Source organism: Amblyomma americanum, chromosome 9 (assembly GCF_052857255.1).
Source record: "Amblyomma americanum isolate KBUSLIRL-KWMA chromosome 9, ASM5285725v1, whole genome shotgun sequence".
Lineage (NCBI taxonomy): Eukaryota > Metazoa > Arthropoda > Arachnida > Ixodida > Ixodidae > Amblyomma > Amblyomma americanum.
This window is the reverse complement of record NC_135505.1, coordinates 13,223,459-13,246,211: the sequence shown is the minus strand read 5'-3', so window position 1 is coordinate 13,246,211 and position 22,753 is coordinate 13,223,459.

Below are 22,753 nucleotides of genomic sequence, written 5' to 3'. Positions count from 1 at the left end.
AAGCCGGGCTTGCCTGTACCACTCGGATTTGGCAAGCTTGCATGCCCTCATGCCTTGACCAGCCGATGGGACGAATCCTCCAAACAACCGCCTCACGTCTTCAGGCAGCAACCTGTTGCGGATGCAAAACGACATTGTGCGTGCACGACATTTTGCAAGCGCTATGAGTGAAGCCGTAGCAGAGGGATTCTGGTGAACATTAAAAAGCGGGCCCGTTGTACTTGTTGTACTAGCAACAAGCCGATGCTGCCATATCACTCCGCTCATTCAAAACTGATAAAAAGAGGTATTGTCAATTTATGCTTTCGAAATGCTCTCCAGAAATCTTGTCCGCACATGATGACCGATAGTTTTCAAGAGCAGTCCAAGAGGCTTACTAATGCCGGATACCCCTCCCATGTTCAAGTTTCTGTTGCGGAAAAACATAAGAGAATGAAACCAGAGAATCAATGTAATCCAAACCCAGTTCCTCATGAACGGAAAAACCTTGTTGTATTACCGTATCTACACAAGATTTCCCACAATTTAAAAAGAATTGGTCAACGAGCGAATGCGACCGTCGTGTTCTCGGCGCCGAAAAAACTTGCAACGTTGTGCAAACTGAGAAAAACCAACACCAACAAAGCGCGCGGATGCGCAACTAGGCACCAGAAGCCTATACGTCACGTGCGATGAAGGTGTTGTATATCAAATTCCTTTGTCATGCGGGAAACACTATATCGGCCAGACGGGGAGATGTCTGAACGAGCGCCTAATGGAACACGCTCGCAACGTCAGAAACGGGCAAGGCGGATCGCTAGTTGACCACATTCTTGCATGCAAGTCAAAATCCTGTAAGCCTTTCTTTGATAAAAGTCTTGTGATAGGAAAAAGTAGAGAAAGGTTAAAGCGCGAAATCATTGAAGCCGATAAGATAAATAGGTCAGGATGCTCGTGTGTTAGCACACCTTCCATTCTACTCTCAGATAAAGAGCTCGTTTTTCTAAGAAATCGATACTGTTCGCACGTGTGATTACTGTTGTCTGGTGTATAAATGTGATGCTTCAGGAGAATAAAATTTGTTGGAAGTTAGCGCTCGTGGTGTTCGTATCTCGTCTCTTGTGTCCTCGTCTTTTGCTGCGCTACAGTGTATTGGAACTATGTACCAACAAGCCCAAAAAGCCACGCTACTGAAGTAGTTTTATTCGTGTAAAATTCAATCAGCAGCTGGCGATACAAAAATTGGCGGTGGTTTTGCTCTGGTTAAAACTGGAGTGACGCGATAGCTACAGCTTGCCGTGTGGAACTTGCTCAGTTGAACTGCAAAGTCAGTGTTTCGCCGCTCCGTTTCGCTGCGCGTTCTTTCATCTTCGTCCCACTTGACACGGCGCATGCGCATAGCTGTGGCAGCTCGGTTTCGCCGGCGCGCCGCGCCGCCGGCAGCAGCAGCAGATGCTCCGCACCACGTGGCTGGTCACGTGACCAACCACGTGACGAACCACGTGATCAGCCGCGGTGCCGCGCCGCACCACGTGACCAACCACGTGAAAGCGCGGCGGCGCCGCCACGCTGAAGGCTCGAAATGCTACCGCAATGTAGCTATCGCTACAAAAATATGTGTAATACTGAAAATGAAGTTATCGGGCGAGTTCGGAAAGAAAATCTCCTTTCGCAAGATATCTATGAAAATTCCGCGGAAAGTTCTGAAACCTTCTTTGGTAACGTTGGGCCGCCCTTAGCTACAAACCTAAGTACTGTGAGAAAAGTTACCAGCTTCTGGCGTTAATATGTTTGTATGGCACAATATTCAAATTAATGAGCTAAAATTCCTTATTTCAAACCTGCCAGCAAACAATCTCCATGTCTCGGTGGATTTACGATGAGACTAATCAAAGAGAAATTTGGTGCATTTGGCCCAATATTTTGCAATCTATTTAACTATTTCTTATTAGATTGCTCACTGTGCCCGCCTGACCTCAAAATGGCCAAAATAGTACCTATATTTGAAGGCTGCGACCATTCGGATCTAATTACCGACCAATCTTGTTAGTGCGTGCAATACATATAATTTTCGAGAAATTATTTGCTAAATGGCTCAGAAGTTTTCTGTAAAGCCATAACGTATTATGGCCCAAGAAACACGGATTCAGAGCCGAACATTCCACATCTACGCCTGTTTTGTCGCTGTCTAAGAAAATTAACCATGAATTACAGAAGAATAGGATTGCATGCGTAATTTTTCAAGATATAAAACAGGCATTAGGAATTGTGGATGATCTAATACTAAGGAGTAAGTTAAGGACATATGGATTTCGTATCAAGGGTTTTGAGCTATATTCAGGTTACGTTAGGGCACGCGGACAAAACTGGAAAATGGGGAGTTGATATCTTCTGAAACATACTTAATGACAGCTGTTTCGCAAGGGTCTGTCTCAGATATTTCGCATTATACGTTAGATTAAGTTTAAGGTGTGTAACATTCCAAAGCGGCTCAAGCTACGAGGAACGCCTCAATATACATAAATGACGCCATTAAAGTTGCAGTCCGGGAAAATTATCACGTAAGCGGACGATACATGCACTCTACCTGCATGCTAGCATGGTATAGCCTGAAAGAATTAAAAGCGAAAGCTTTGTTGAGCTTGACGAATTTTTTCCACGTTTTTGGCGAACAAACTTATCTTCAATGCTAAAAAAAGATATGTCGCATTGCATTCTACACAAAAATAGATCGGTACAAAGTAGAACTATCGATTAATAACTGCCTTCTGGAACAAACTAACAAATTTTTTGTGCAGTAATTTTTGATAAAAAATTCAGGGGCACTTTGTTCATCTAAATTGCAGGTCTTGCTGCTTGTGTCGCTGATGTGTGGTGAAGATGTTGATTAAAGACTACACAACTGTTTGCTACACGAAGCTTTCGCCGACGTTCATTACCACGGGCACGCTTGGTTGCTGCAGACACAGAGGAGCGTTTAGGCGGCATATTTCTTGATCGGCAGTCAGGAGGAGTCAGGCAAGATTTCATGGGGAACGCTCCTCTCAAACGATTGTGGCGCCACTCAATGACGTCACACGCATGCGAAGCAGGCTGAAACGCAGGTGCATTGTCTGCTAGCGCCTTGCCTATGAGCGGTGCATTATGGTATACTCAGTTCCCAGTTATGACATACTACACTATAGCGGCACTATCACCATCAGCAGTGCTGCGCCGCCTCGGCTCGTGACATGCGCTCGCGCTGGCTACGTGGGGCCACGCGCGGAGTACAATAAAACGGAGTAGAATTCCTGGTTCCCGGCCTGTTCGCTTCGTCCGCGCTGCGTTCCGTTAATTTGTAGCGCACTAAGTCTCTGTCCCTCTACAGTTTGGTAAACCCGGACGTGATGGACGCGGATAACGCCGCCGTGGTTGCGGCGCCCAGGCCCCAGGTCTCGGCTCATACACTGGCTGTGGAGGACATCGCCAGCGTCCACGTTCAGCTGCCGTCATTTTGGCCTCAGAATCCTAACGTATACGGTTCGCGCAAGTGGAGGCTGTGTTCGACCTTCGGCGAATCACTTCACAATGCGTGAAGTATCTCCACGTCGTGTCGACTCTCTCCCCTGATGTGATAGACGAGTTTGACAACGTTTTGCAGACGCCCGACTCTTCCTTCCCGTATGATCACTTCAAGGCTACGGTCCCGGCCCGGAAAACCATTTCCGAGCGTAGCCGCATGCAGCAGGTGCTCAGCACTGAGGACTTTGGCGACCGTCGACCATCTCAGCTCTTCCATAGCAGGCGAAAGCTGCTCGGCGACTGCCTACAGGACTTCAGCAGTCGGCTACTCCGCCAGCTGTTTCTTCAGCGCCTGCTTCAGAACCTCGTTGTCCTTCTGGCTGCAGCAGGTGATGTTAGCTTCGATAAGCTCGCTGAGTTGGCCGACCATGTCTCGAACTACTCTGGCCTACGTTCTGTGGCTGCAATTTCTTCCGCCACGTCGTCCACTGTAGTCGACCGGATGTCAAGCCTGGAGGCTAAAATCGACTACCTCACGAGCGCCGTTGCCGCACTGCGAGCGTCGATTCCTCGTCGCTACCAGCGTTTCTTTCGCCAACGGTTGCGCCATCGTTCCAGTTCCAGTCATCGATCGAGCCCAGACCGTGACGGGTTCTGCTGGTACCACCGCAAGTTCGGTGCCGCTGCCCGACAGTGCCGGCAGCCTTGCCAATGGTCGGGAAACGCGCCGGCGAGTCACTGATGGCGGCCGGTGACTCTGGCTCTACATCCAACCACCTACTATACGTCACCGACAGGATCTCGGGATGCCGCTTCCTTGTGGACACCGGTGCATAGGTTAGCGTCGTGCCTGCCTCCCGGCTCGAGCGGCAACGCGCTGTGCAAGGAGCGCCTTTGCAGGCGGTCAACACCTCCCACATCACTACCTACGGAGAGCGCTCAGTCCCCCTCGATTTGGGCTTACGTCGCACATTCCGATCGATTTTCGTTATCGCGAACGTGCAGTTGGCCATCCTCGGTGCGGACTTTCTCGCTACTTTTGTCCTGGCGGTCGACTTTCGATCTCGTCGACTGGTGGGCCACACGACTGAATTGTCCGTGAACGGCGTCCTCTCCCCGGTGGACACCCCCATCCTCCAAGCCGTTCCGCTGCTGCCGTCGTCCGCCTGTGCTGCGGTTTCCGGCCGACCTCCCTGCCATCACGCGGCCCAGCAACCTTGAACTTCCCGTCCGTCACACCGTCACGCACTACATAGTCATTACGGGCCCACCAGTGTACTGCCGACCGCACCACCTTGCTGGTGACCGCCCCGTCATTGCCCGCTGCTAATTTGACCATATGCTGCAATTGGGCATCATTCGGCCATCGTCCAGCAGTTGGTCTTCGTCGCTGCATATGGTGCCGAAACGACCCCGGCGATTGGCGCCCCTGCGACGGCTATCGTGCCCACAACGCCCACACTGTCCCGGATCGATATCCACTCCCTCATATCCACGACTTTGCGGCCGACCTGCATGATATGACCATATTTTCCAAGATTTAACTGGTGAAAGCACACCATCAGATCCCGATGGAGCCTGGAGACATCACTAAGACTGCAATTGCAACACCGTTTGGCCTCTTCGAGTACGTCCGTATGCCCTTTGGTCTGCGACACGCTGCTCAGACATTCCAACGCTTCATCAGCGAGGTCACTCGTGGCCTGCGTTTTGCGTTTGCGTATCTCGATGATCTGCTGGTTGCCAGTTCCTCGTCAGAAGAACACGCTGAACGCCTGATCCTGCTCTTTTCACGCCTCGCAGAGCACGGTCTCGTCATCAATCCGGCCAAGTGCGTTTTTGGCGTCGACGCCATCGAGCGCCTTGGCCATCAAGTCACAGCTCAAGGAATTCGCCTTTTGGAGAGCAAGGTGCGCGCCATCCGCGACTTTCGTCGTCCCAAGTCGCTTCGCAAGCTTCCCGAGTTCCTCGACCTCCTGTAATTCCGCCGATGTTTCTTGTCCGGCATTTCCCGCATTATCCTGCCTCTCACCGATCTCTTAAAGTCACCGCATGGTCCTCACACTCCTCTCGAGTGGACGTAAGCTGCCGAAACCGCCGTCCAAGCCGCCAAGAACACTCTTGCCGATGCTACTCTGCACATGCAGCCGCTGGCCGACGCCCCGTTGCGTCTAATCACCGACGCATCTGTTGCAACTGCAGGCGCCGTCCTGCAACAGCTTCAGGACGACTGCTGGTGCCCACTGGGTTTCTTCTCCCAGAATCTCAAGCCCGCAGAAACGCGCTAAAGTACTTTCGGCCGTGAGTCGCTAGCTATCCATCTCGCCAATCGACACTTCCGTCACATCTTGGAAGGAGCCATTTTTTATGTGCTCACGGACCACAAGCCCTTAACTCTGCTTTTCTTGTGAATCAAAACTCATACACTGCACGAGAGATACGGAACCTGAGTTTTATTTCTGAATTCACGGTGGCTATCAGACACATCGAAGGATCCGTGAACAGTGCCGCCGAAGCGTTCTCCCGTGTCGCTTCTCTTGCATCAGGAGCGCTTGACTTCGCAGCGCTGGCTGCCACACAAGTGCTAAACAGTGAGTTTCAAGCCCTCCAGGTCAACCCTGGCTCTTTGACCTTGTAAGCGGCGCCCCTGCCGTTCTGCTTAGACACCATCGTGTGCGACATTCCCGGTGCTTCTCCACGGCTTTCCTTACCGACCGCGTTCCGCCGGCAAGTCTTCGAATAGCTGCAGAACGCAAGAAGTCCCGGCATTCGTGATACGCAGTGGCTCGTGATGTCCAGGTTCATCTGGCCAAACGTCAACCGACATGTGCATCTCTGGGCTCGTGAGTGCTTGCAATGTCAGCGTACAAAAACAACGCGGCTCACGAGGTAGCCTCACCACCCTTTCCAGCCCCCCAACTGTCGTTTCGACCATGTCCACGTCGACATTGTTGGCCCTCTTCCTCCATCACGAGGTTTCCAATACATCCTTACGTGTGCTGAGCGCTACACACAGTGGCCCGAATCCGTTCCGCTGTCCTATATCACGGCGTGTACAGTGGTGCCAACTTTTGTCAGTGGATCGACTTCCCGTTTCGGCTGTCCCAGTGTACTGATGACGGATTGTGGCCGCCAGTTTGACTGCGCCTTGTTTCGCGCCCTGACATCTCTGCTTCGCGTGCGCCATGTTCACACCACCGCGTATCATCCCTCCGCGAACGGCATGGTTGGCCGGTTGCAGCGACAGCTGAAGGCTGGCCTTGTTGCACGCTAAGCTCGCACCTCCTGACCCGATTTCTTTCCTTTGGTGCTCCTTGGCCTTCGACCAGCCTTTAAAGAAGATCTTCAGTGCGCGGCGGCCGAAATTGTCTACGGGACTACCGTCCGTTTGCCCGTCGAGTTCTTCGTTTCAGCCCGCAACGTGGACATCTCTCCCCCGGCCTCCGTTGAACAACTACGCCTGCTCTTCAGGCGCCTGCAACCCGTTCCCACACGTTCGCTGACTCACAAAGTCTTCGTGAGCAAAGACCTCGCCATGTCCACGCATGTCTTTGTGAGTCGAGACATCATCAAGCTTTTGCTCACCCCTCCCTACGATGACCCTTATCCTGTCCTGCAGCGGGGCGAAAAAACTGTGAAGCTGCCCGTTGTTGGACGAGAAGAAATTATTGCCATCGACCGCGTGAAACTTGCCTACAATGTTTCTCGTTCCCCTAGTCAGCACGAAATCTCAAGCCTCAGTTCTTCCACTGACTCGGTCCGCGCCGTCAGCAAGCATGTCTCATGGGTGCCGCGCTGTTGGCTGCCATTCTCCTTCCTCTCCGCGGGGGAGGGGGGGGGGGAGCCCTGTAGCGACACTATCATCACCAGCAGTGCTGCGCCGTCTCGGCTCGTGACATGCCCTGCGCTGGCTACGTGGAGCCACGTGCAGTGTAGAATAAAGACAGTTGATTCCTGGTTCCCGGCCTGTTCGGTTCGTCCGCATCGCGCATCGTTAATTTGTAAGGGACTAAGTCTCTGTCCCTCTACATAACCAACCGCAAGTACTAATTAACTAGTTACTAATTCAATAACTTTGATAGCTCCGTTAGTTCTATTCTATCGGTAGTGTTAGATGCCTTCATGTTTTGGCGCTTCTTAATCAGATCTTTCGTCACCTGAGATAGCTTCCCGGTATCTTTTCGAACTGTCCTGCCGCCTACTTCTACTGCGCACTCCGTAATTATTGATGTCAGGTTATCGTGCACTGAATGAACATCAAGATCATCTTCCTCAGTTAAAGCCGAGTATCTGTTTTGCAGCGCTATCCTAAACTCCTGTGCTTTCCCTCTTACGGCTAACTCGTTAATGGTCTTCTTCTTCGCTAGCTTCTTCCGTTCCCTCTTCAAGTCTAGGCTAATTCTAGACCTTACCATTCTATGGTCGCTGCAACGCACCCTTCCGAGGACGGCCACATCCTGAATGATGCCAGGTTTAGCGCATAGTATGAAGTCTATTTCATTTTTAATCTCACCATTGGGGCTCTTCCAGGTCCACTTCCTGTTTTCTCGTTTGCGGAAGAAGGTATTCATGATCCGTAAATTATTTCTATCCGCGAATTCGACTAATAACTCTCCCCTGCTATTTCTAGAGCCTATCCCATAGTCACCTACCGCGTGGTCGTCAGCCTGCTTCTTGCCCACCTTCGCATTGAAGTCGCCCATCAGTACAGTGTACTGCGATTTTACTCTATTCATTGCTGATTCTACGTCCTCATAGAAGCTTTCAACGGTCTGGTCATCATGGCTGGATGTGGGTGCGTAGGCCTGCACCACTTTCAGCTTGTACCTCCTATTCAGCCTAATTACTATAGCTGCTACCCTCTCGTTAATACTGTAGAACTCCTCTACGTTGCCAGCTATATCCTTATTAATGAGGAAACCCACACCTAGTTCTCGTCTACCCTCTAACCCGCGATAGCACAGTATGTGTCCGTCCTTAAGTACTGTATACGCCTCACCTGTCCTCCTAACTTCGCTAAGCCCTATCACATCCCATTTAATTCCCGCTAGTTCCTCGAACAGCACTGCTAGGCTAGCCTCACTAGCTTAAGTTCTAGCGTTAAACGTTGCCAGGTTCAGATTCCAATGGCGGCCTGTCCGGAACACATGCACAAAAATTAACATGCAGAAAACCAAGGTAATGTTCAACAGCCTAGCAAGGGAACAACAGTTCACAATTGGCAGCGAGAGCCTAGAAATTGTGCCGGAATACGTCTACTTAGGGCAGGTAGTGACAGCTGATCCGGATCATGAGAGGGAGATAACTAGAAGGATAAGAATGGGGTGGAGCGCATATGGCAAATTCTCGCAGATCATGAGTGGCAGTTTACCAATTTCCCTCAAGAGGAAAGTGTACAACAGCATAATCTTACCGGTACTCACCTATGGGGCAGAAACGTGGAGGCTAACGAAAAGAGTTCAGCTTAAGTTAAGGACAACGCAGCGAGCCATGGAAAGAAAAATGATAGGTGTAACGTTAAGAGATCGGAAGCGGGCAGAGTGGGTGAGGGAACAAACACGGGTTAATGACATCCTAGTCGAAATCAAGAGAAAGAAATGGGCTTGGGCAGGGCATGTAATGCGAAGGCAAGATAACCGCTGGTCTTTAAGGGTAACGGAGTGGGTTCCAAGAGAAAGTAAGCGTAGCAGGGGGCGGCAGAAGGTTAGATGGGCGGATGAGATTAAGAAGTTTGCAGGCAAAGGGTGGATGCAGCTGGCAAAGGATAGGGTTAATTGGAGAGACATGGGAGAGGCCTTTGCCCTGCAGTGGGTGTAGTAGGGCTGATGATGATGATGAATTCAATAACTAAGCAATCACTAATTAGCCTATTACGAATTTAGCTATTACTAATTACTGGTTAGCAACTTCATTCATTACCATTCACTAATTAACAGATTAGCAGCCATTATTGACTAATAACTGTTCCACTGTGAGGACACTTGTCTGCTTACGTGGAGGAATGCGAAAGCATGTGTTTTCAGGAAAGGTGTTTGAGGAAAGAACGCAGCAGCTCTCAGATCTCGAAGTCCCGGTGGACGCCTCAACCACGTTTGATTGACAGCTATAGTGTGACATCTGCGAACATCCTCGCTGGTGAGCCATGAGCCAATAAAGGCTTTCGCCTTAAAATTATGTATTGGCATGAACAGATTAGCTCTGTTTGCACCAAGTTAACATCTGGATTCTTTACTTTGTTGCAGATGCGGAACTACTTCGAAATTGATATATTGCGCATTTTGTATTTTGCTTTAATTCACAGCCATTTGCTATAGCGCATCCACAGTTGGGATGTACATACGGAATATTTATTAATCTTATTATATTATTAAAAAACGCGTGGTTAGAATAACGGCTTGTTCTACTTACATCGTTTCAAGCACGCAGTTGTTTTCTGAACTCAAAATTTTACCGTTTAATAAAGTCCGCGACATAAGGATAGTAGAGAGTGAATGCAACCCCTATATCTTTAGCCATCTCTTTCAACATGCACTGTTTCATATTTAGTCCCGCCCCACTAGAAATACAACTAGGTAACTTGAAAATTTCCCGTTGTACTAGAGCACTAGAATTAGCTGGTGTAGAAATACGGAACGAAATAACCAGCACAGCAAAACATGCCCAGCAGTTTTCAAGGGACCAAAACAACAATATCTGCTGCTGCTTTCCTTTGCTTGAGTCTCTTTTCCGTCATTCCAACATTAGTTAGCAAATACATTTTGTTTACGTCATCACAACATCACATATATTTTTTTTTCCCAGAGCAATGCAGATTTTCTTTTTAGTATCATTCTGAATCAAGACAATTTTTGCAACTCTTCTTTCATTTTCTTGTGTACTGCATGGCACCGCATTGTATGCATTCTTTTCAGAAGTCCACAAAAATTTTAATGTGACATTGATATCTTGTGTGCTTTATTTTTAAAAATTTGTACTTTTATTATTTATTTTTCTTCTTGCTGCTGCACAGTTGTCTAACCTTTAGTTGGTATTACAAAAGACGTACCAATTGTTTCCTTTGTATTTTGCGCACTGTCATGTCTTGTGCCTTTTCTATTTATTGCCTGTATTCTACTCCTCTGTCGGAACTGTCACCAGAGTTTTGCTATTGTTGCTGAAAGTTTTCTGTAATTTTTGAAAACTGAGATGAAAATAAAGATGATCATCATGAAACCGTCGCTCAATAAAAGGCATAAAATAGCCTGAATGCAACTGCAAACAGGTGTCTATATTAACCAATCCATTTATTCCAAATTCGCCCCGGATGAGTTCAGACCTGGCTGCGTTAAGTTCGGGGTAACCAAAGCCGCTCTAAATCCGATTAATATCGACTGCCCCGCCGGTAAACGCCATGATTATTTGAGACTCTCACCTAGAGCAGTGGGAGACTGCGTTGTACAGTTAGGACCCAGAGGTGCCACTCCGTGCGACGGCAACATATGTCCTGCAAGGCTGTCCTGTAGCCATCTGACATGCAGTCTTGAAGAGAGCCGACAATGAACCTTAATCCAAACAACCCGTGATTCCTTTCCTCACACTTTCCTGTGAATAAAAGTGTCCCCACTACTCCCTCTTTGCGGTAGCTGCCGTGCGCTTTTTGCAGTACCGGAGTGATTTGCAATAGTCATGGCTAAGTTAATCACATGCAGTGCGACATCGGAGGTTACTTCTTCAGATTTTGTCTGTTATTGTTTGTTGTTCTTGCTGTTTTATGTCTTTTGCGCCTGTTCCAGTACCAGAGCAATATTTTACAGCAGTTTGTGGTATATTTCGGGTAATATATTCGGTAGTAACAAGCATTGTGGGCGTCTTGGTAATTCATGATCAAACAAGGACAAAATAAAGCTAGCCAGTGTCTTTTTTTCTCTTGTCCTTCATCTTCTTGATCTTGTTCCGTTGAATGCGATACATACATTGCTTTCTAAAGTGTTGCCTGCGAAGCCTATATAGAGGTATAAGCTTTCAAATTTTGTGTCACTCTCCTTTGTGTACTGTTATCTTTTCAGACAGTTTCTTAAAGGGAATGCATTGCACCAACTAGCCAGCCAGAAAACACGATTATTGTAAATGGATAGCAGAGTTTACCTCAGTTCTGTGCTCGCTGCTTGTATTACTCTAGGATTTCAACTAGTACTGCAGCACCAGTTCCGGTTTGAGCATCTGTGACTCTCTGTGGCTGCTCATACAGGGCCTCGGAAACTTTTGCATCAAAGGTCCAGTCTTGCATGACGTGGTCGCCAAACGCTTCACAGATGGTGTTCAGCGTAAAGCAGGCGCGGATCACCAGAGGAGCTGTATCTATGCTGCACTCCATCCTCTTCATCCAGAACCTAAATTTTGCCTTCATTCTGCCAAACGCGTTCTCGACTACCCTTCTAGCCTTCGACAAGTGGTAATTCAATTTTTTTCATGTCGGTATGGAAGTGGGCGCTGTGGTTGAAGGGTTTGATTAAGTGGGATGTGAGGGGAAACGCTTGATCACAGAGTATTAGTGGAGGCACAGCTGTTGCACTGATGACTACAGCTGAAGCCTGAAATGTTGGCCCTTCAATAAACTGTGCCAGCTGGTAGCGTTGATAGATGTAGGCATCGTGGCAGCGCCCTGGTGAGCCGACGTTCACGTACCGAAAACGGTACCGGTGATCTACCAAAGCGAGCAGCACAGTGCTGTGCCTGTGAAAAAAAAAGAAACAGCATTAAAAGAATTCTTAACAAATCATGGACATGCACAATGACTTGTGAACTGAAGACTTTTGCATTAGCAAATTCCTACTGCTGGAATGCTGCCTTATGGCTGCAACATGTAAGCTCTACATAAGCCAAATATGAGATAACTCACTAGCCTTTTGTCACATATTAGCACGAGGATTGGAAGTAGAAGAAGAAAGAGATCGCAGCCTCTAGAAGTAGACAACGCTGAAGTGTAGGTCCGTTTCTCTGGTGCCCTTGTTCAGCCGCTCCAGTTCCTTTTCAGTGTAACAACTGTTACACATCTGGTGGAGCAGTGCTGGGTACGCTTCCCGACCTGCGTACGCCTACGAGATAAAGACGGCACTCACACCGGTCCATCAGCGCCCAAGCCGCCGCCTCCGCGGTGAGACACCAGAGTTTGGGCCTCTTGACAACCCGACGAGGAAGACGCAGCCTCGACCGACGGTCCCACCGGAAATGGCCACAGACAGTAGGTTCCCGGCGCCCATCCTCTACCACACGCCGCGAACACCGCCATCTTTTCACGGCGACGTGTACGAAGATGCGGAAGACTGGCGGGTCGCCCGCTACAACGGTTGAAGCGACGACCGTAAGCTCCATAATGTGTATTTTGCGCTCGAGGACTCCGCTAGGACATGGTACGAGAACCACGAGAGCAACCCTTCCACCTGGGAGACATGTCGCCAAAATCTCATAGCTACATTCTCCAACGCAGACCGCCGGGAGTAAGCTGAAGCTACGCTTCGCTCCCGTAACCAGCGGACTAACGAAAGCGTCCGCTGTATGTAGAGGACATGACGCTCCTCTTCAAGCGTGCTGACCCATCCATTGCGGAGGAGACGAAGCTTCGCCACCTCATGCGCGGGGTAAAGCAGGAACTTTTCGCCGGTCTTGTGTGCAGTCCACCGCGTACTGTTGCCGAATTCCTCACGGAAGCGACTACCATGGAGACGACGCTCCTGCAACGAGCCCGGCAATACAATCGGGATGTAAGCACGCTTGGGCCCGCTGTTTCTTCGATGCCGCTAGGGAGTGATGCGGCCGTTTTACGGGACCTAATCAGGTCGATCGTCAGGGAGGAATTACAAGCCCTCCAGCTGCCTCCCAGCGCGCCGTCTGTTACATCGCGGTCTGAAGTCGTCCGGGACGAGGTGCGCCTAGCAGCACAGCAGCAACAACTGCCTGAGATCCCAAGACAGACTGAGGTCAGACCAACCTATGCATCTGTCCTCTGCCGGGCCCCGACGCCAGGCTACGACGTGAATACCGCGACTCACGCAGCGCAGCAGTCTGGTCTTTCCCGTGTGCCTGCTCGACCAGCTTATCAGCGGCCACGGAAGTGTGAAGTGTGGCGTGCACCGGACCGGCGGCCCCTTTGCTACCACTTTGGTGAGGCGGGACATCTTTACAGGGCCTGCCCGTACCGCCGAGTGGGTCTGCGTGGTTTCGCGCCCGACGACCCTTGCCCCCGGAATGGCGAACGACCATTCGAAATTGAAGCTCATCTGTCGGCCCGTCATAGGCCTGGGACATACGGTCGCTACGATCCTAGGTCGTCATCTCCGCTGCGTTACCGTTCCCCAAGCCCTCGCCGAGACGCCGGCTACCCTGAGCGGCGTTCTCCCAGTCCACGCCGGGAAAACTAATTCCAGCGGTCTCCGGAGGCAAGGCCGCTGCTGTCGGGAAAACTGAAGATCCTCCGCCGCCGATATACCGATACGCTGATTCCTCACCGGGGCAGGGTAGCGACAGCATCCGACGCGCTACTTCTGATTTGCGTGTGACGATTGACGGAACTGACACCATCGCTTTACATGATACTGGGGCTGACTATTCCGTGATGAGCCACACCCTCGCCCAGGAATTGAGCAAAGTTTTGACACCATGGTTGGGCCCTAGCATTCGCACGGCTGGAGGTCACCTCATTAGCCCGGCAGGAAGGTGCACAGCCCGAGTCGGCATCCGCGGTTTCGTCTACATGGGTGAATTCGTCGTGTTGAGCGAGTGTTCGAGAGATTTGATCCTGGGCCTCGACTTTCTACAGGCAAACGGTGCTGTGATCGATCTACACGAGGCGCGAGTCACATTTTCGACGAAGCAAGCCGTGCCGCACAGTAACAAAGAAGGCCCAGGAGTCAACGCTCTGCGTATAGTCGAAGACGACGTAATGCTGCCACCATGGTCCAGTGTGCTGGTGTTAGTGAGGAACGACTCGTTTCACGACTACGGAGGTATTGCGGACAGTCACCCTTCGCTGTTGCTCGAGAAGGGTGTGGCTATCGCGCGCGGTCTTGTTGAACTGAATGACGGCTGTGCGACAGTTTTTCTGACGAATTTCACGAACGAAATTCAGCACCTCGCCAAGGGAACGGCCGTCGCCTTCCTCGACGACGTGGATAGGTTGCCAAATCTGAGCCCCGTACAGGTGAATCTTCACGACGATGCCGCACCAAGTAACGCCCTTCAGAAGGTTAAAATCAGCCCGGAGTTGTCACCTCATCAGAAGAACCTTATGTCGTCGCTGCTACTTGATTTTAAAGATTGCTTCGCGGCGAGCTCCAAGGTCGGACGTACGCCGGTAGCCAAGCATCGCATTGTCACCGATTCAGCCACGCCACCAGTTTGTCAGCGTCCATACCGCGTTTCGCCTAAAGAGCGCGAAGCTATTAGGACGCAAGTCGATGAAATGCTTGCAGACGACGTTATACAGCCGTCAACAAGTCCGTGGGCGTCGTCAGTGGTCCTGGTGGAAAAGAAAGACAACACGTTGCGATTCTGTGTTGATTACAGGAAACTGAATAATGTTACCAAAAAGGACGTATACCCACTCCCGAGGATCGATGATGCCCTTGACCGACTCCGGGACGCCAGGTTCTTCTCTTCCTTAGATCTGAAAAGCGGATATTGGCAGATCGAGGTGGACGAGCGAGACCGCGAGAAACGGCTTTCGTGACACCCGACGGTCTGTACGAATTCAAGGTGCTCCCGTTTGGACTTTGCTCCGCTCCTGCCACATTTCAACGCATGATGGACACTGTTTTAGCTGGTTTGAAGTGGCAGACGTGCCTTGTGTACCTGGACGACGTGGTCATCTTTCCGTTTAGATTCGAACAACACTTGCAGCGATTGCGCATTGTCCTTCAAGCTCTTCAGTCTGCACAACTAAAGATCAAGCCAGAGAAATGCCATTTCGCCTTCGAGGAGCTCCGTTTCTTAGGACATGTCAGCGCACAAGGTGTTCTTCCAGACCCCGACAAGACTTCCGCCGTCTCCAGTTTCCCACGCCCAACCGACAAGAAGGCCCTCCGACGTTTTTTGGGCCTCTGCTCGTATTACCGCCGCTTTGTTAAAGATTTTTCTCTGTAAGGTCACATTGAGACCACCCTGCAAGAAGCCGTCGACGCGATCGAAGACCAGCTAAACGGATCCGGATTGATCTGCTCACCGGCCAAGTCAGAACTCCTGGTTTTACCACCAAAGTACGTCAGACGTAACAAAAGCGAACAGAGGGATTACGAGGCCATCAAGATCGTCACGAGGAACGGTCAAGTGATCTCTGAGGTCGACAAAATCCGGGTGCTTGGCATGATTATAGACAAGCGACGGGGCAACGGCGAGACCATTTCCCGTCTTACAGCCAAGATTACCAACGCAATACGCCTCATACGACGAGTCGCCAACCGCACGGCCGGTATGAAGGAAGAAAGTTTGATTCGGCTTGTGCACTCCTTCGTAGTTAGCCACGTCACCTACGTTGCAGCCTTTCACAACTGAATGCAGTGTGAAGAATAAGATCAACGGCCTCATACGCTGAGCTTACAAGGCGGCGCTCGGCCTTTTCGAATGTACGGACACCAACAAGCTCCTGAAACTCGGGGTCCACAATACCCTTGAGGAACTTGCGGAAGCGCAACAGACTGCCCAGCTGTAGCGGCTCTCTATGACCGAGGCCGGTAGGCGTATACTTCATTACTTGGGCTTCATGCCCAGGTTGAAAAGGCCACTAGTGACGTTCCTGTTCCTGACGGGACCCGATGCCGGATTCGGGTAGACCTCATCCCTAGAAATATGAACCCTGAGTTTAATAAGGAGCGAAGAGCGGCGAGGGCCAAATTCCTCATCGACTTTCATGCCAAGGATGCGCACGCCAGGTTCGTGGATGCGGCTGAATACCAGGGAGACCACACGGCGTTCGTAGCTACTGTCATCGATGCGTCATCAGGCGCCAAGAGGGCAGCGGCAAGCTTACGGGTCCCAGAGGCATGTCAGGCGGAGGAGGTAGCCATTGCCTTGGCCATTGCCGACCCCGGATGCCAAACGGTGCTGTGTGATTCCCGAAGTGCAGTGCGGAATTATGCCAAGGGCAAAGTGTGCGGTGAGGCTCTGCGCGTTCTGTGCTCGACTGACCTACAACGGGAAGAAAGGTATGTCAGACTCAGGTGGTTCCCGGCGCATGCGGGCAACGATGCGTCGGAGAAGCACGCTAACCACAACGAGACGGCACATGCAGTGGCGCGAGCGCTAACCAACCGCGCCGCTGCAACCGACCGTCCAACGTGGTGTAGTGCCAAAGACCACATGACAACATTCAATGAACTTACGCAGTTTTACCGCCTCGCTCGAAGGACTTTCCCACCCCCCCACCCGGGACTGAGCCGAGCGGAGGCGGTGCTGTTTAGACAACGTTGTTCGGAAAATGAACGTCCCGTGGGACGGAAAGCCGGGATAGCGATGGATACAGGCTAAGCGGCGACCCTGATGCAAACTGTGTGCGGCCACGTGCGGCTTAAGGTAATCAAGGGATTTTACGTGCGACTGCTGTGACATCAGCAGCGGTGCCGCGTAGTGTTTCTGGAAGTTACGTTCCCCTTCTGCTTCCTGCGCTTCCGCTCTAAAAACTCGCTGACCGTTCGGCTTGAGTAGTCTCGCTATGCGCTCAGAGCGAGAGCGGCTCCCTCTCTGCCAGATCCTAACCGGATCGCGGGAGCGACCAGTAAGTCGAAGACACCAAAAGATTTAGGCTTTGGCGCCAACCGCTATCACGTCTGGCTACGGATTTGGCTGCCGCTGCCCCCGACTGCACAGTGTTGCCGGACATCACCATGTTATGGCTGTCGGCGGAACATTTGGCGCCACCTAACACATATGAGGGAAACTTCCCAATGAGCATTGAAAATGCCCGTGTAGCACCGGATGTTTCGAGCGTGCTCGAAAATCTCGATGCAGATCGAGTTCAATGAGGATCGAAATTGGCCGTGTGACAGTGGTATTAGTAATAATTGAGCAGCGCGTAAAGTTATTATTTTGGGTCACCGACTTGTATGTTAGTTAAGACTGCCGAAAACTAAATATTAAAACGAGGAGAGGACACGTTTGGGGACGGTGTGGTGCTGAGTTACATCGCCGTTGTGGCTAGATTTGAGGTTGAGGTTTATTTTTCTTCAAAGATGAAAGAGGGAACTGCGACAAAGGGCGGTAAAGCCTGACGAGGTCACAGTTCCCCAAAACAGTCGATACAGCAGTGAACAACACAGAAATAACAAATATTAACATGTTATATTAATAAACGAAATGCCTTGCATCAAGCGACAGTATTACCGTAAAAAATATTATTTTTGATACAAAGACAGTGCACCATACATCAGAGGCAGTGTATAAACATGGCATGAGGTCACTAAAAAAGACACACACACCAACAGCTTCACACGAGAACAAGAGATGCTTCGCTAAGTAAAAACAGATTATTTCAGTCAGTGCTGATTAGTAGCCTTTTGATGTCTTTTTAAAATTTGTTCTTAGGGAGATCAAACATGGCACTTAAAGATGGGTTTTTGAGAATCGAGCTTTTGTTTGCCGTAATTTGTCCTCGTTTAAGGGACCAAGTTTCTGTGTTGCCGAAGGGGGTATTTAGTAGGAGGGCGGTTTGGAGCAATGGAATACAAACGATTGCGATGGATGTACTGTAACAGACGAAATATGTAAACATGGTTAGCTTTAAGTAAAATATGCTTCTGAAAGAGTGGTGATGTTGGCAGGTTTGCCGGCCCACCATGGTAACCTTCAATAGCTCGCAATGCCTTCTTTCGCAAAAGCAGTAACTTCTGATAATTACTTATTGTTGTAGTGCCTCAGATTAGTGCACAATAGGAAAATTTGGAGAAAAAAATAGTGCGTAGTATATGGACACATTTAGGGAAACGGGCAAGAGATCGCTGGTTCGGTAAAGACCACCAACAATTTTACTAAGGTCAGTGAGAAGTTTTGAAATATGTGTGTTTCATGATGAATGTTCATTAAACCAGACTCCAAGAATCTTCTGAGTTGTTACCTGTTGCAGTTTTGTGTTGGTGTATATTTGGTTAAGTGTGTAATGAACAGAGTCATTAAAGGTCTGAAAACTATGTACCCGGTTTTTGACAAGTTTAAACTAAAATTATTCGCCTGCATCGAAGCGTGTAATTTTACGAAATAAGCGTTCACGATAGTTTATAATTCCGGCAGAGTACGTGATGTCAAAAAAATATTTGTACCTTCAGCGTACATGACCCAATCTGGAGAATCAGGTATGTTGCAGATATCGTTTGTATCGAATAAAAACAAAAGTGGACCTAATATAAACCCCGGCGGAACCCCTTGGGTAATGCACAAACGGTTCGAAACTAAATTATTCCATTTAATGTATTGTGTTATTTAAGTAACTATTCAGCAGGTTTAGAGCTATTCCGCGTATCCCGTAACTGTTCAGGTTACTCAAAAGAATTTCATGCTGTACGCAGTCAAAAGCTTTCCGGAGGTCTAAGAGCAGACCAAAAGTGTATGCTCTGGATTCAATGTTGTCAATGATCTTTTCATTAACGGCGAGTAAAGCTTCCTCAGACGGTTTATTTTTCAAAAAGCCATACTGAGAGGGGTTAATAATGTTATGAACGCTAAATAACTTTTCTAATCTGTTAATAATGGCTCCTTCAAATACCTTCGATAAGACTGATAACACGGAGATGGGACGATAGTTCGTGATTTCATTTCTATTTCCGCCTTTATATATGGAAAAAAACGAGCAATATTCGATTCATCTGAGAAGACACCATTTGAGAACATCATATTTATAATATACGCTAGAACCTCGCATATTAATGCAGACGCATACTTCAACGGTATCGCTTTGATGTCACCATGGCCTTCTGAGACATTTTTTTTTCTAATGTAGGTAGCTACTTCTTGTGGGATCACAGGCAGCAACGGAATAGAGTTAGGTAAAGTGATAATAAGGTTGCATACGGGAGCATTAGAGAGCGTAATCTGATGTAGGCTTGCCAGTTTCAATGAATAAGTGGTCTATGGTGTTAACTAATTGAGTTCTGCTAGCTTGGGAATTAGATGCAGCGATTTCTGAGTTGTCCCTGCACTTGTGTTTGTTTAATAGTTCGTTTATCTGACTCCGAACTTTCTTGCGATCATTATAAATTCTAAAGAACCGTTTTGTATAGTAAGCTGTTTTTGTAAACTTGACGTCTTTATTTAGTTTATTCCTGAATTTTTTGAACTCTCTAAAAAGGCCTGCATCGCGAGTACGTACAAAGTCATGATACATTTCATTTTTAATACGTATCCTGTTATATAACACTTTATCAACCCACGGCTTTTGTAGATTTTCGGAAGTTGTGTTTTACCACGATTGTTGGAAACGCAGCATTATAACATTCCGTGAACTTTGCAAGAAAAGCAGTATACACCGTGTTGACTTTAGATATGCTGTATAGGTTCTCCCAACACGCATTCTGAATAAGAGTCATAAATTTGGCGAGATATTTATCAGAAATGACTCCAGTTACCCTCGAGGCATTTTCGGATACTGACCTAATGCGTTTCACAAGAAGAAAACAAAAAATCGGGACTTGGTCACTGATTTCAGAAGATAACAGGCCAGACAGTTTCTGTTGATACCATATTTGTGACACAAACATCCAGCAGGGAAGCTGTAGCAACGCTAATTCTACTAGGTATGTTTATAGCATTTAATCAACCATAAGATGCTATAATGCTATTAAATTCGCGCATACTGTGATCATCGTGCATGAAGTTAATTTTAATATCGCCCATTATTACAAAAGGCAACCGGGACTTACAAAATCACTAATCTCCTTTCTTAGCGCCTTGATATCAGAGCTGATAACTTTCGTCCCATCACAAGTGTCGCTGCAGAACTTCAAGCTAGCCTTGACGGAACGCAGCTCAGCCCTCATTTCGCGTTTGAAATCTTCTACAGCCTTCATTATTTCTTTTTCTTTCGACATGGCACAAGAACGCAGAAAAGCAAATACGCAAATTTTCAAGTTTCGCAGCAGTCCGCAACAAGCTATGCACTGAATAAAAGGCGGTTCAAATCACTCACCTGCAAAGAGCAGAGGGAAATAGCGACGTGCTTTCACTTTGCGCACCGCTGCCAAACTGTTGCAGATCCAGGAGTGTCGCTGTTTTAAAGCTCGCAGAAGACAGCTGTTGGGCGCCGATTGGATGCCGATTGCGGCCCAGGTACCGCAGGAAAACCGCTGTTTCCAGGCGGGAGTGATTGCGCAAAGTAGTCCGACGGAGCTCAGGCACGTGTGACGAAATGTGGACGTTTGATGCTGCAAAGGGCAGAGGGAATTAGCGACGTGCTTTCCGTTTGCGCACCGCTGCCAAACTGTTGCAGATCCACGAGTGTCGCTGTTTTACAGCTCGCAGAAGACAGCTGTCGGGCGCCGATTGGACGCCGATTGCGGCCCAGGCACCGCAGGAAATCCGCTGTGTCCCGACAGGAGTGATTTCGCAACGTAGTCCGACGGAGGTCAAGCACGTGTGACGAAATTTAGACGTTTGATGCTGCGAGCAGAAGGAATTAGCGACGTGCTTTCCGTTTTCGCTCCGATGCCAAACTCTGAGATTTCTTCTAATCTTTGCTCAGTCTGACAAAAAAAGAAAAAGGATTGCGTTTTGGACCTATATGGAGGGTTTTTACCACAAAGAAAATTTAGTTGTCTTTGATTTGACAAACGCGACAAGTTGCTTTCTTATATTTTGAACTCAGCGGCAAAATCCTGAACAATGATGAAATCAGCATGTTTTAGTTTGGGGCCATTTGTGAAGGCCATTTGTTATTTCCTAAAGATGCAAACATTACAATTATGGGACGCTGCCGTTCCGTGTTGCGATGTCCAAGACGGTGTGCACGTTGATATCTTTACTATCTAAGGTCAATTCCAGTTGATTGGAGCAGTGGCGAGGGATCATTTTTTTTCGGATTCGGCAAATGCCTCGGATGGTGTAGGATCGAAAAGGCAGTAGAAAATCAAATTGCATCTCCGTGAGCGGTTCTTGGCGTCGTCATATCGGGCCTCCAGATCCCTCACAAGCTGAGTCGCCTTTTCTGTGTTGTATTGCACGCTTTCTACGTCTGTTTTCAAAGTAGCCAGATTCTGGTAGTGGCTCTCTAAGTCGGCAATTCTCTTAATTAGATAAGAAATAGTTGCCTCTCTAGTTATTAGTTTGTTTTTGATCTCTTGGACATCACTGATTGTTGTAGCTTGGCCCGAGGACAACTAGTTTCTTCAATTCAGCATGCACTGCCTCTTTAGTGGCAGGTCCCGGATTCGTTTCTATGGCCCCGGACAATACTGCTAAGATGCGAACATTTTCTATACATTCAATAGAAGCATCGACAAACACTCGGAAGCTCCACCAGGCAGTAATTGCTATTTCTTTTGCAACTGAAGCGTACGGTTTACTGACCTGCATCATGAACAGAACGGATTAGTGGTCTGCTTCATGGTACAGCTACCAAGCCCACAGAGTGCAGCCGACGATCGCCGCTCTTTTATACACAGTGTGTCAGGTGCCGTGGACGACGATGGGTGTGTCCAAGGTTCCGGGAGGGTCCAGGATTCCAGCGATGACGCTGGCAGATTTGAGGTACTGATGGTGGTGAGGCAACGGACATGCGTATACAGTAGCGGTAAACAAGTAGGTCTGACGGCGCGCATTCCACCCCAGTCTAAACTAGAGCGGGAGGAAGCGCGCGTGTGACGACTGCTGCGAGCACCTGCATCATGAAAAGCGGATTAATGGTCTGCTTTATGGTACAGCCACTAAGCCCACATGTCGACGCAGGAAGCTGCCCACCCAGACCCGAAACCTTATAACTATAGCGGTCACGAACGCCGCCGTGTTGATCAAGATAAGACACCTTTAGCACACCGTGTACCGTGTTGCCGTTACCGTTATTGGAGTACGGAAGTGCGTCCACCGTCGGTGAGAACGCACTGATTGGTCCCAATGCAGCAGCCACGTGCGCATCTGCCTGGTACCTGACGCTGTCTGGCGCCGTCAAGGTGATTTGCGTATGCGCATTGGCTGTGCGCGGGCTCCCGGTACCGCTAACGATAACACGGTATGCTAAAGTTGTCTATAACAACTCTATTACACCTCAATTCTATTCAGACGAAAAGGCTGCGCCTATGTCCGTAATCAAAAATCATCGAGCACC